The sequence below is a fragment of the Prinia subflava genome, chromosome 3 (assembly GCF_021018805.1).
Source record: "Prinia subflava isolate CZ2003 ecotype Zambia chromosome 3, Cam_Psub_1.2, whole genome shotgun sequence".
Taxonomy (NCBI): domain Eukaryota; kingdom Metazoa; phylum Chordata; class Aves; order Passeriformes; family Cisticolidae; genus Prinia; species Prinia subflava.
Genome location: NC_086249.1, coordinates 44,914,944 through 44,927,407, shown reverse-complemented (window position 1 = coordinate 44,927,407; position 12,464 = coordinate 44,914,944). Strand labels below are relative to the sequence as shown.

Below are 12,464 nucleotides of genomic sequence, written 5' to 3'. Positions count from 1 at the left end.
TAAAGGTCTCTTCCAACCCAAAACTATTCTATGATTGTATGATTCTAACATGTGCCTGTCTCATCTTACAAGCAATTTGTAGTTCCTTCCAGTATTTCAATTAATGACTGGGATGATGCTCATTCCATTTCTTTTTGCCGTGAAGCTGGGAAGGACTGATGGTGTACTGCAAGGCAGCCCAATTTTAGCTTGTACAGTAGCATCACACCATTGCAAAACAGGTAAACCTCATCCTGAGATGTCAAAAAATATTATCTTAAGGCAGAAAAGAAACATTGCCAGGTTGTGAGAAAATGCTACTAAAAAGAGCAAGGAGAATTTTTGATCACTGCATGATCAGAAAAAATATTGAAGCAAAGGAGATTCATCTTTGGCAACAGGAAAAAATGCTCTCACAGTGATAATAAGGAAGTTGGGAATTAATTGCCCAGTGAAGTTGTAATCTCTGTGATCTGAGACTGTAGATCAAAATTAAAGTAACTTGTGTTAATCCTAATTTAGGTCATGAAAATTGAGCAGATGACCTGTTGAAGTCCTTTCCCTTTTTAGGATTCTATTATTTATTAGTTCCATTGTAGTTTCCATGTAAAGGAAAAATTAAATGCAATAAGAAGTATAGAACCTGCAGTTAAAATAGGAACAAATAACAGGTTTTAATCAAAGCAAAATGTATTTTATGTAAGTGTTGATTAATAAAAGATTATTTCACAATAACCTTATTTTTCCAAATACTCGAGCAGTTTTAGTGGCTGAATTCCATTTAAAAAGCCATTAAAGTTCACTGTTCTTTTTTGGGAGGATGGAATATTTTAAAAATGGAATAACAGGCTACAATTTAGGTGTCATATGGTTGATAGAACAAATTTAGGAAGAATCGTCTATTATGCTTCTATATTCAGTAATGTCTTATAGGTTCATCCTGACAAGTATTTGCTTATATTCTAATGCCAGCTCTGTTGTGATTTTCTGATACTACCCATAATGTTTACAACAAATCAGAATTTTCCTAGTTTTGAAAATTCATGATTATGGGAATATAGTTCTTTGTTGTTTTTATTTTGAGTAAGCATTTCAACAGATAATCTCTGGCTCCTCTTCCCCTTGAGTATCATCTTTTGATGCCTTCAATAGTACTGTTTTTCAGCCTAATTAATCTCTTTTGATCTTTTCCAGATATTTTAATAGAAATAATGTTTCACTATCTAGTCTCGGTGAGCAAAGGATCAAGGTTCCACTACCTCTATGATTACATTTCTTATATATTACCTATGAAAAATCTGCTTTGAATTATTTTTTAATCTGTGATGTGCAAACTTTAGTGATGTCTGTGTAACTTCTGGAAACATTTTTCTTTCAGAGTTACATCACGCTGTGTACAAAGAAGGAAACAGGAGAGAAGCTAGATCTGTGATTATTGCCATTTTCTATAGGCACTGTCATTTAATTCCTTGCAAAGATGCTATTTCTAGCACCACAGATATTCTTTCTCCCACAAAAGAAAAAAAAAAAAAAGAAAAAGTTACAGACAGGAAATGTTTTGGATAGTGTAAAAACATTTCCGGATAAACATTTTATCACAGCTTGATAGCCATTTCCTGTTGGTAGGATTTGCTTTAACTATTGACATTTTGTTTGCTTTCTTGCTATAATTAACACACATATGGGATCTGGCTAAGCGTGCTCATCCTGTTAAACAAAGGTTTTGACAAGTCACACATTTAATTATAATGTCAGGAAGATTTTATTGTCCATTTCCCTTCATTTCAACTTCGTCTGGAGCAATAAATGAAGGAGCAATACACAGGCAGCATTCTGGGAATGGGGAATTCCCAGAAGGGTGGAGGTTCCTCAGTATTCCAAACAGAGCATTGTCTGCTGTGAGCTCAGTGGTTTCAGTAAGCTTCCAAAATAACTTTAGATGAGAAGCTGGGATTTCACATAGGATCTTGTTGTTTATTACAGACTTGGACTTGAATTGACCTGAAGAATACCAGAAGAAATTTGTCACTTTTTGAGTGGCTTCAAAGAATTGTTCTTGCAAACTAATATTAAAAGGAGACTTCATTCAAGAATTGTGAAATGAATCACATTTTTTAGCTACCAAAATATCGTTTCAGTCAGCAGAACTACTTTTTGCCATTTTTGTACCTACCTACTTACTTTGTAAGTGGCAAGAGTATAGCTTGCATGCAGCTCAGTCTGGTTCTCAGTCACAGGAGGATTGGAGGCATATTTATCTATGCCCCTGCTAAACTGTAGATGGCCAGGACACAACCTCTCTCCCTGCCTGGAGGCATAGCCTAGCTCGTGTCCATATTATTTAGGGCTGTATTCCCCTTAAGATCAGATTGGCTAATCAACACTATATCTCAAATGGCCCTGGAGCTCCTCTGTGCTACTTGTCATCCTGTGGCCTTCAAACATAACTTGCTTATGTCTGAGGGTTTTTTTATCCAGTTCATTGTATTTGAAAGTGGTTGTTTATTTCGTTTTGTCTGAAAGTTTCACCTCCACAGTTTTATTTCCCACAGTTAAAAAAACCCCAAACAACTAAATTAGGTCACTTTAATGAAAGTGCAGTATTTGAGGGTGCAGCACGTGCTGAGATAGCTTTGAGGGAGGCTGTAGAGAGCAGACTTGGAGCAGGGTTATCCACAGAATCCACTGGAAATGGCATTTAGTGTGCTGTACCTGAACTGCTCTAGTTGGCACAGGCCGTGTCTAACCAGCAGCCTGGGTGATCAGAGGTCAAGTGGTCAGGCATGAAGAGTTTGGGGGGTCTAAGTAACACTTTGCCTTAAGCTTTATGTCTGATGGAAAGGCCTGAGGAAAGAAGAATCTGCAGGTCAAGGCTTTGGGAAAAGCCTACATGCTTAGGGTTGAATTAAAAACAAAATTGGTGTGTTGTGGATAGCTATGTTTTGCATGCACATCCTGAATGCATTCTTGGAAAAACATCCAAGGAAACAGAACCTGAAAGGTGGTTTGGGGGTTTGTTTGTTTGCTTGCTTTTAATTAGACTGGAACGGAGTAAATAAAATGCTCTTATAAAGAGTTGATCCCAGTCATGCAACCCAATGCTGACTGCACAATCTATTCAGGCATCTGAAAGAAGGTGACACTGATGTAATCGTATGTGTCACTCACTGAGGATTAGTGTAAAAATATGAGGTGTTTGTGGAACAGGAAAATGAACTCACAACCTTGATTTATAATTCCAAAAGAAACAAAATTGGTTGCACTGAATCCAGCAATGGTGAGGCTAATGTAGATAGATTTTCTATTATTGGATTCTAGCAATAAATAATAAGTAAGGCAAAGTGAATGCTATTTATGGACAGTGTATTGTATCCATTATATCATCTGCTTTTCCTGGAGCAGACATCTTAGCAGACATTGCCTTTGACCCTCATGAATAGCACAGCTTCCTGTACTAAAAATGTAAAATTTATGGTAGCACGTACTTGATGAGGTGTAACATTTTTCACTAAATTGCCTTTAGTTGTGTAAGTGTATTATTGAAAGACAAGGTAATTGCTAATTTTAAGCAAATGCTTTAGCATTGCTCTCAGATATCTTCCTGGCAAGGAACATACACAGTAACCTAATAAGAGGTAATGACTTATAGCTCAGGTTTTGTGGGATTTGTATTACTTGGTGCAAACAATTTAAAAATAGTCTGCATTTTTTTTTCCTTGGAAATAATTTGCAAGTCATTCTATGGGCTGTTAAAAAGCTAAATAAAATAAAGCAGTTGCTTTTTGAATATGTATTAGAAAGAATGTTACAGATGATAGAAGCATCCTATTTTTTCAGAAGCCAAGAGCAATGTTATATTATTTATGATTGCTGTTAATATGTGAACTTATAAAATTAATTGTCAGAAGAAGATTTTTTTTCTTTACAATGTGAAACATTAATTCTAAGAGTTCAAAAGAAGTAGTTTTCCTCCTGCAATTCAACTTTCAGAACTTTGCATTTTAGGATTGTGGAAGTGTTAAAACTTTGCATGAACAAGTCAAGGGAGAGCACTTGACTGAGATTGCTCACAAGGGTCTCCTGCTGAGAAATCTCTGAGCTATGAATGTTCAAAGCCTAGGATAATATTTAAAGGAAGTTTCATATTTACTTGCCCTGTTCTTTTCTAACTCACTGCCAGAGAACGGATTTTGTTAGAAGGCCTGACCCTTTATGGCACTTTTCCCATTCTGTGTCCCTATGTAGAGGATGTTTAATTATGTGTCTAGCTTTTGACACTGCATATCACTGATATGCACTTTTTACTTCCTGTGAGGAAATGCTCAGTACTTTTCTGGGATTGGAGTATTTTTTTGTGTGTTTTGCTTTTAATGGAAGCATTGTTGCTGTTTGTTGATGTAAGGAATATTCTCTTTTAAGGTCAGGAGGACTGAAGATTTTGGACAAGCCTAAGAAATTCGTTGTAAGACCAGCTGGGCAGCCAGGCATGCCCAAACCCACACTGAATCTAACACTGAAGGTGTCTTATATACTACTATGCTAAAGAATACAGAAATTAATAGCTTTTAAGAGAAAGCATACTGTATGTTCTGTAAAAATGTATTTTACTGCCATTAGCAGCATTGTAGTATTATACCATGTGCTCATTATGATGTCTACTCCATATATGGATCTTAAAATGCTACAGTAACCTGTGATATAGCAGCTCTAAAGGTGATTTACAGAGCACCACACATAAGGGAATTAGATGGTCATGTTTATTAAACAACAACATCAAAAAATAAACTGAGAATTGGAAATGAAGATTAATCAATTAAACAACAAATCTGGGTCTACTTGAGGAAGTGGTCATGTTTTGTTTTCCTCCGAAATGATGTGTAACCATTAGTTCTTGAAATACATGGGGAAAGGAAAATAAACAAGTTGCTCAGGGGAAAAGCTGGAGCTATAAACTGGACACAGACAATTTGAGTTCTCAGCTTCCTTTAAAATGTTCCTGAAACTTTCAATCTTTCCCAGTGACAGGAGTCTTTGGATCACCACGAGGTTTCAGTGTTCTTTTTTGTAGCCTAGCAAATCGCTCACACTGTGCTTCACAGCTTTTTTCATATGTTTCTCTAAGTGCAAGTCATGGTGTGTGACAATTCATCAGTCACCCTGTCAGTTTCTCTTCCAATGGAAAAATGAAGATGGTTCTAAAAAACGTGATGGAAACTCTGCCATTCAGGGCAGCTTTTGCTTTTGCCAAAGAAGTTGGAAGAATAAAGAAGCCTTGCCAAGATGATAATTTTGTCCTAATTCTGATGTCAAAAACCTTTAATCTAAGTAAAATTAATTTTTTAGAGTCATAGGTATAAATTGTGCTTTACAGTTTAGCAATGGAACAGAATAGTTAATCTCAAATTCTGGATTTTCATGCAAAGTGAATTACATATCTTTTTTGTTCCACTTAACTTTTTTGTCTTTAAGGGCTATGGTTTTTCACTTTTATTACTTCTGCATATTTATACATCACATGTTCACAGTATTTCTTACCTTCTCTTTTCTCAGCCCCCTACCTCTCCTGTACTGTAGTCTTCTTGAAAATCTCACAAATGGGTTGAAATTGCTTCAATTGAATCTTGCCTCTGGCTTGGTCATTAAATGGCCAAAGGAGGGCTCTGGCTGCCCTACTGTAGTATAAAGCACCTTGTTAAAACAATAGATGCAGAAGTCCAGGAAGCACTTTTGATATGTAAATTGCATTCTTTAGTGGAGAGTGTAGCCCAGACCTGTAATTAAGCACAAAAACAGAATTACCATTTCAGATGTCACTCCTCTTTGCTACTTCCTCTGGGTCTGGGCATCATGCACAAGCACTGCTGTATGGTATAAACAAGTCTTGGGGTCAGGTTTGGGGCACACAGCTCTCCTAGGCCAAAGTTCAAGGAACACAAGTGATGGCCAATTCCACTTCTTTCAGTAGCGGAGGTCACAAAGTTATGTGTTCACCACAACTGCACTTGTGGTTAGTGGTGTTCTCTCTTTCATTGTTCTGAGATAATGACAGAAGGGTCCCAACCAGTCCTGACTATCCAAGAAATGTGTCTGAATTGGGATTCTCTGGAAGAAGTCTATTCACCCTAAGTAACTTATCTTCCATCAGCGGATTAGTGTTCCATGTAATCTAAAACATTAAGATCCTACAATGTTAAACATCCTTGCTGTGAACCATTTCCTCTCTCTTCCTTTTCAAATCCAATACAGAGATTAAACTAGAAAATGCATTGATCAAAAACACAGAAGGTTTCAGGTGCAGCCAGGAATATAATAAAGCCTTCTGGGGAAAAATTCAATGTCTTAAGTACAGCTTGCTCAATTTTTCCTTTGTTTTTCTAACTTCAGAGAAGAGTTATCAACATTTGGTCCACTGCTTTGTTATGTAGATGTTTGTTCTACATATTAATTTGTAAAAAGGCTAGGACTTGGATAATGAATTGCACCACCTTAGCACTGAAATCCTTAAGAAGTTCTGCATTTATCGTTTTCAGAATTCACCTTATAGGTATGCATTCCACTGACTCCATTTTCAAAGGGCAGACTTGTGTCACTGCTCTATGCCCATACCTTTCTTATCTGTAGATCAGGTCTACCATCACTACAGATATTCTATTCATGTGAAGGAGGACTTTAATGACAGAAAAAACTTCTAGCCCACAGCTCATGAAATAATTTAATGGGCACAGATTAAAAAACCGACCAAACAAGCAAAACTAAACTAAATGTTAAAAATATGTGTGTAAAAGCTAACATGTAGAATGCTAGGACTCCAGCTGCCAAGTAGCTGGGTACAACATTATGGGTTATGTTAGCCCTGAAGTTACCTAACCTCATAAGGAGGAACAGCTCCCTCCAGGAACATCAGGATACAGCTGGATCACATCTTGGTTTGCTCTTTTGCATCCAGTCCCATGGTCTGGGTGGATGAGCTGCAGCACGATTGTTGGGGGTTAGATTTAGGGTTTTTTTTCTTCTCACAGAATTTTTTCCCATAAGTTTCCAAGAAGCCTTGATGACTACTTAGTCAGAACAAAAGGAGTACTTGAGGGATATGGCAGCACGAGGCTACACCTATTGTTTCTGAGTCCCTGGGAGTGTCCCTCAGAGGGGAAAAATGATGAGCTTTGAAAAAGGCAAAAAGACAGATCTGGGGGAGGGGGAGGCACTCTTGCTCTCAGCGCCGAGGAGGACGGTCAGGCTGCCCTCTGCCTCTGCCTCGTCCTGGGAAATCTATCGTCATCTGCTGTGTACCCGGGAATCCTGAGCTCGCTTTCTCCAGCCTCCCCCCACTGCCGCTGCTTCTTTGGAGCTTTGAGTTTCCCCGGCTACTCTGTAGCCCTGCACTGCCCAGCCCTGCCGGGACACCCCTGCTGCTGCAGCTGCCAGCGCAGAGCTCCTCATCTCATCCACCAGCCCGGGACTTTTCCTTCCTTCCAGTTCGGCCTCTCGGAGCCCTGCAGGGGCACCCAGATCAAACTGCTCTGGGCTTTTGTAAAAGAAAGCCCTCAAGGTTCTTAGTTCTGTTTGTTATTGATGCTGTAGTTGTTGTTTGTTTGTTGTTTTGTCATATATACTAGTAAAGAACTGTTATTCCTACCCCCATACCTCTGTCTGAAAGCTCCTTTAATTTTTTTTTTAATTAGAATAATTTGGAGGGAGGAGATTTGAATTCTCCATCTCTAGGGAGGTCCTGCCCCTTCCTAGCAGATATCTGTCTTTCAAACCAAGACAACGATCAAGTGTAAAAGAAGTATAATGTTCTCATTTGGAGAAAAGGGGATAAGCAGATCTGAGCCCAACTTTAACTGCTTGCTCTAGTCTCTGCCACCAGGCTTTTCTGGGCACCATCCTTGTAGCAGATGGAAAGGATGTGAGGAGAAAGGCTCCCTTGGACAGTGACCACCATCCTGGAGAAGCTGGCATTTTGTATATTCAGCTAGAGAAACCAGTTTCCTCCCTGAGGAGCCGTCTTTTTCCCCAGTTAAGGAGAAGACTAAATATCTGAATTTCAGTAACTTCTGAAAGTGCACAAAGGCCTAGTTTCTCAGGGGCTTGAATTTATTTCCCAGCCTGAGTCCAAATGCCATTTCCAGATCTGTATGCCTGTGCATCCAATGGCTTTCTGTCAACTGACATCTGGGCCAGTGCAGATTCCAGTCCTGTGTGATTGCACCCGAGAGAAGGAGGTCTGACAGTGAGTGCTGTAGGGCAATACAGGCTGGAGACCTCTTCCCTGATGTCAGGGAGCCAGATTTCCTTCATCTTTCAAGTCCATTGCTATTTCCCTTTTAGGATAAGATGGACCAAGCAAACTTAAAGACTCCCTGAAATGACCATCTGGAAGTTTGCCCAGCACACCAGTCTCTCCTTGTTCCTATAAGTGCTGGTCAGGATGAAAAAACAAATAAGAACCCAGGCCTTTCAACAGGGCCAGTGTCCAGCTGGGCTCACTTCCCCAGGACACTCATGTCTGCAGCTGGGCAATGGCATTTTGGCAGGTTTCGTAACAAAGTGGAATCAGGAACTGATATTCCATCCATGTCCCAGCTTCGGTGTATAAGTCCTCTGAGGTTCTCCAAGTGAAGTGCTTATCACTCCTTCCCATGCATTGTTAATGGAAGCACTACTGTTTTATGTTTCTGCCATGATAGTTTAACCAGCCAAGAGAATAAAACAAGATTACATCAGTATTGCAGGATTTGCTAAGTAAACAAAAAAATATTAAGATGCCATCTATTTTGCTAGACAGATTTAAGGGAGCACATCAGCAACTAGAGAACAGACTTGCCATAGCACATTTTCAAAATTTTTTGTTTGTTTGTTTTGGAACTGCTTTTCCATAAAAATTCAACAACGACCCTACACACACCTTTCAAAACCTCCCCCCCCACCTGAATTAGAAAAAAGGAATGTGCTGTTAATGGGCAAACACAGTAACATTGCAAGCTGTGATTGGTATTGTTGCTGTAAGAGAGTTTTGCACTAAATATCACATATTAAATATTATTACAACCACATAAAAATTTCAAGTAAAAAGTATCTCTAAATCATTAATCAGATCCCTGAGATGCTGGATGCCATTTGTTGCTAGAGAATAAGGTCTGATCTTCTCAGAGTTGTGGCCCATCTAATGTTTTAGGTGACATAGGTAGAATATAGTTCAAGAATAAATTTGGATTAAAAGGCTTAGGCACAATCTATTTCTGGTACCTAATGCTCAAGGTTCAGGGGTGCACACCAAACCACGGTCTCTAAGTATTAAAAACCCTCCAAAGACCTCCTTATGTTTCTGCTGCAAACCCAAAGCTTAAAGCATTTCTTAAACCTCTCCTGAACATCTACACTTCTCTCATCCCAGTTTAAGGCTGCTTCTACTTCCCATCTACCCTGGCTGTCAGCAGGGCCAAAGGCCACTCCAGGAAAGACCATGGAGTGGTTTGTCACTCAGCCATGTGATCCAAAATGATTTGGAGAGGTCAGGCACAGCAGGGCTGGTCTGTAGGGCTGACAAACACCTTGAGAACCCCCTGACAAAGTGGTATGTTTTTCTCTGGACATACAGTCTAGGCTGCCTCAGAAGACTTCTGCAGGGTTTTTGTGAACAAGCAGCAAATCTGGTCCCAAGGTAATTCAAGTTTGCTTTTGCAGAGCAGAGCTGAATAATGAGGTAGGATGCAACTCCCCTCATCGGTGATGCTGTCACTGGACTCCAGAGTGTCTTGCTGCTTCTCTCCCTGCATCCATCATGTTTAACACAGCTTTGAATCTCCCCTGTGCTTATCACTTTGCAATACAAATGTAATTTGTATTGCAAACTACTGGAGTTATGTGGCTACAAGCAGCACAACTGAAACACAAGGCACTGAGGTTGAATACTGAAGATTGTTTTAATGCTTTACATTCAGACCATGAACAGGATTGTATAACATGATTGCCAACATTTTCAAGATGATTTAGGGAGCAAGGGAGTACTTTAGGGCTTCCATGCAGGATCACCTAACTTCAGGCATGACTGTGACATGAAGGGCGGCCGTTCTGCAGCTGCTGGTGGTGCTCCAGTGTAACATCCTACACACTGTACACGGACACCACAGAGCACCCAGCCAAGAGAAACAGTGCTGAAATGTGGTTCAGTCTCACTTAATTAAATTCCTTATCATCCTGACCTGTGTGTTATTTCTTCCAGATGGAGCCAGTCTAGCTGCCTCAGCCATGAAAAACAACCATTATGATCAGGAGAAACTCGAAAGACAGAAGTTATCATGAGCAAGTTGCACTGACTAAACAAAGAAACATCAGATTTACTTAGAATGTGTAACCTGATGTCTATGTTTGTCTTGTCTCTACCACAGGCTACTTTCCAGGTCTTCTAAGTACTTCCACAAAGGCAATTCCCAAAAAAACCTTTCAGCCAGTGAAGCCATGTACAGTTTTCTATAAAAGCATAAAGGAAGAAAGGAAGGAAGAATGAAGCCCAGTGGTCTCTTTTACCTTATAATAACAGCAAATCAACCATAGAAGATAGTCCACATATCTCAGTTCCCAGCAGTCCTTCCCAGTAACCACCATTTAGTGTCTGTTTAAAAGCCCCCCCATGTTCCTTCCATCACAGAAATTGTTCAGGGGAAGGAAAATTTGCCCTCTGGTTCAATGCTTTGGTGTTGCCAGGACACAAGTCCATGCAAACAAACTTTAAGCTCTTTAGGGCTAAGCAGTAATTATCCAGCTTTGCCAGCTGACTAGTTGACTTGCTGCCAGGGGACTGAAGCAAGGTTGGAGACTTCTAAGCATATTGCCTGACAAGTGACAGAACATGCAGCAGGGATAAGGGTACAGATTAGCATGGTTCAGTGGACAGGAAAAGAAGAAAAATGGTGAGAAATATGGTTTGGTCAAAATAGATACTTTTTCATTGGGTGCAAGCTTCATACAGAGAATTCTGGAATGGAACTATTCAAAATTTCAATGGGAGTTTCTCCCAGCTCCAGTTTGCCAAAAGTATTCCCTAAGTGCAGTTTTGTCTCCCACAGGGGCTTCATGCATAGGGAATTGTTCTTCAAAATCTCTTTCTTTGGCTTTTATTCCCCCTTAGTGGAATTTCTTTCTAAGGAAGATCTATGGTTACAATCTTATCTAAACCAGTTCTCTTCTATTCTCTACCCAATCTTCTAAAAGAAAACTAACTTCTATCTGATTCATTGAATGTAAATGGCAAGTCAGACCTGAAATTTAAGAGAGAAATCAGTTACAGTGAAGCAAAAAAACAAACTAGTACTGGTTACTGTTGTAAGCGCTAAATTATGGATGCAGCTTAACTTCAGGATCACAGCCTAAATTAAGGAAGCTTTAAATTATATTTGAAGATTCAGTTTGTCCATTGCTCTGCTTGAGCAACAGGAATATTGATAGGAAGGAGTTTTATGAAGCAAGGTAATTAAGAATTAAAATACGAACCAAAAAGTGTTGTTCAAATTGTACCTTAATCTTCCCAGCACGTGCAGGTTTTGCCATCTACACTCTGGAAAAATGATTCAGAGACAGGCAAAAAATATATAAGCAAATAAATATGGGTAGAATCTAATCTATATGAAGAATGCCAGGCTAAAAGTGAGTCTTTTTATAATGTGGGATATCAAGAGGAATCTGGTTTGATTGTCCAAAAATAAGAGGCCTCACAGAAGCGTAGATGACTTCCCTTTTTAATGAATCTAAAGTATTCCTTCCTTCATGCTGTGAAATGCCATGATCCCTTCAGCAGGGACTGGAGTTCACAGTGACATGAGCTGAGAGCAATGTTTGTATTCCTCAGCGAGGCCAGATCCAGTCCCCACACAAGCAGGGATCACATGTAGGAGCATCTTTTCTACCTTTGGATGTCTACAGGACAGACCTATACAATCACCCATGAATCCTTTCTAGTCAGTGAAGAACAATCCCCATTTTTGAGGGATGATTTACTTTATTTTAGATGTCTCCTGTAGGACAAGGTGAATAAAACTCTGGCAGTGGCTCCTTCTCTCTGCTGTTATAGTTGGAATTTGGGATGGTGACTGGCACAGAAGTCCTTGTTTGATGGGGTAAATCCATCACTGGCTACTAGGCTTCATGGGAACATGGCTGTTCACAAGGCAACAGCATGACAACTTGCTGGAATATACTGAGATTCTGGAAAATCTTTTGATAATTAGAACTTGAGGTTGTCTTTCTGGTGGTGTGTGCAACACTGTAGTTAACTACAAATGATATCTGATGCTTCCAGTTGATTTCAGCAGGACAAATAACTTTAGGTCTCACTTCTTTTACTCTGATCTGGACTTAAAAATATCTGTTCTCTCACTCCATCAGGAAAAGCTGAACATAATATTTGAACTGACAGGTTTAATTTTAAATTGATAACTTCTCTGGGCATTTAAATTGCAATTAAGATATCAAACAACATAATTTTA

General features: G+C 39.4%; 1 long non-coding RNA gene across 1 annotated transcript; it reads right to left on the bottom strand.

Annotated features, from left to right (window-relative positions):
* Window positions 1-814: 814 nt before the first annotated feature.
* Window positions 815-10,669, bottom strand: LOC134548623 (uncharacterized). Its single transcript, XR_010079829.1, has 3 exons — window positions 10,510-10,669; window positions 5,515-5,750; window positions 815-1,980 (listed from the first exon to the last, which is right to left on the bottom strand). It is a non-coding gene; the product is annotated as an uncharacterized LOC134548623 (long non-coding RNA).
* Window positions 10,670-12,464: the final 1,795 nt, after the last annotated feature.